This window comes from Mastomys coucha, chromosome X, assembly GCF_008632895.1.
Source record: "Mastomys coucha isolate ucsf_1 chromosome X, UCSF_Mcou_1, whole genome shotgun sequence".
Taxonomy (NCBI): Eukaryota; Metazoa; Chordata; class Mammalia; order Rodentia; family Muridae; genus Mastomys; species Mastomys coucha.
Window position 1 is genome coordinate 86,652,877 of NC_045030.1, and position 2,088 is coordinate 86,654,964.

The following is a 2,088-nucleotide window of genomic DNA, read 5'->3' on the forward strand; positions in this document are numbered from 1 at the left end:
TTAATTAGATGTAACCTAATCCCAGTATTGGAAACATCATTTTGGTGACGGAAGTGGAAAGTTAAGGGTTCTTCGCAAAGTCAGTTGGATGGTGTTTTGCTGGGGCAAACATGTGAAGGAACATTTAGTTAAAGTGGACACAGGTGTGGATAGCTAAGGCAGACTTGTGAAGGAAGGATTCGCTGAAGCAGACACAGGAGAAAGGATGTTTTGCTAAAGCAAGCACATGATCAGACACGTGATGAAGGACTCTTTGCTACCAACACTCGTGTATTTATCTGCCTTACACTGAATAGTTGAGCTGCATTTGTTGAGATGCCATAGAGAGAAACGAACCAAAAACTTCTGGTAGTGTGTTGCAGTTTGTTGCCGCTTCCAAGGACTCAGGCTGATTGTGTGCATGTGCTGAGGCAAGACCTATGCTGAGGCAAGGCACATGGAGGATACATGTTTAGAGGGTATAAATAGGACTCCACAGAGTGATGGAGACAGAGCTTGGATTGCTGGTATACCTTGCTGTGTGCAATGCTTGCCGGTCTCATGTCTTCACTGATCTTTGCTTCCCAGGGAGAGGCACAGCTAAGAACTTCTCCTGGTGTCACTCCAGGTCCCTTGCTGACTCGAGACCAGGCTGAGGCCTGGCTGTCTCAGATAGGTCTTATCATCGCTGTTGCTAACCTGACTCTGCCCAACTGGACTGTTGGTGTATCAGAATGGATCAAGCTGCCATTGCTCGTTAACCTGTGAACTGAACTGCCTATTTCCAGACAATACAGACAGGAGTTGCTCCAAAGAACCTTTCTAAACACGTCCACTTTACTTGTATCCTTCCCCACCCCCATCTCTGGTGGGTGATAAGGTTAAGCTCTTTTTCATGATGCCTCCTAGGTGGTCGGCTGTGCCAAGATGAAGCTGAATATCTCCTTCCCTGCCACCGGCTGTCAGAAACTCATTGAAGTAGATGACAAATGCAAGCTTCGTATATGTTCTATGAGAAGCACATGGCCACAGAAGTAGCTATTGATGCTCTTGGTAAAGAGTGGAAGAGTTATGTGGTCCCGATCAGAGGTGGGAATGACAAACAAGGTTTTCCCATGAAGCAAAGCATTTTGACTCATGGCAGAGTGCTCCTGCTGTTGAGTAAGGGGCATTCCTGTTATAGATCAAGAAGAAAGAGGAAGCACAAGTCTGTTCATAGATGCATTGTGGATGCCAATCCAAGTGTTCTCAACTTGGTTATTGTAAAGAAAGATGAGAAGGATACTCCTGGACTGACAACTACTGTGCCTCGTTGGTTGGAACCTAAAAGAGCTAGGAGAATCCGAAAGTTTTTTAATCTCTCCAAAGATGATGTCCGCCAATATGTTGTCAGAAAGCCCTTAAACAGAAAAGGTAAGAAGCCCAGGACCAAAGCACCCAAGATTCAGCGTCTTGTTACTCCACGTGTCCTGCAACACAAACACTGAGGTATTGCTCTGAAGAAACAATGCACTAGGAAAAACAAGGAGGGGGCTGCAGAATACGCTAAACTTTTGGCCAAGAGAATGAAGGAAGCCAAAGAAAAGTGCCAGGAACAGATTGCCAAGAGATGTAGGCTGTCCTCACTGAGAGCTGCTACTTCTACATCTGAGACCAGTCAAAAATAAGTCTTAAAGAGTAACAAATAAATAATGACCTTGAAACAAAATAAGGTTAAAAAAAAGTTACAGGTGACCAGAGATGGCCTGTTGATGCTCTATCTGCCCAGTTATTTGGTGATATCCTTTGGATCGAACCTTTATATATGCATATATTTTTCGGAAGTATCTATTTTATTGTTTCCATACTAGTACTCAAATACCACTTAATTTTAGCTGCCTCTCACTGTAGTCCCCCCCCCGTTATTCCTTGTATTTTCTCCCTCATTCCCCTCTCCCTTCCCCTTCCATTTAATCCTCCTATTCCTGTCCTCCACATCCATCCATAACTATTCTACTTCCCCTTCCTAGGGAGATCTATATGCCACCAGTCCCTTATACTATTCCTAACCCCTGTGGTTCTATGGATCACATTTTGAATATCATTTACTTACCAGCTAATATCTACATA

General features: G+C 44.0%; 1 pseudogene; it reads left to right on the forward strand.

Annotated features, from left to right (window-relative positions):
- The first annotated feature begins 906 nt into the window (after nucleotides 1-906).
- On the forward strand, nucleotides 907-1,646 carry LOC116093408 (annotated as a pseudogene).
- Nucleotides 1,647-2,088: the final 442 nt, after the last annotated feature.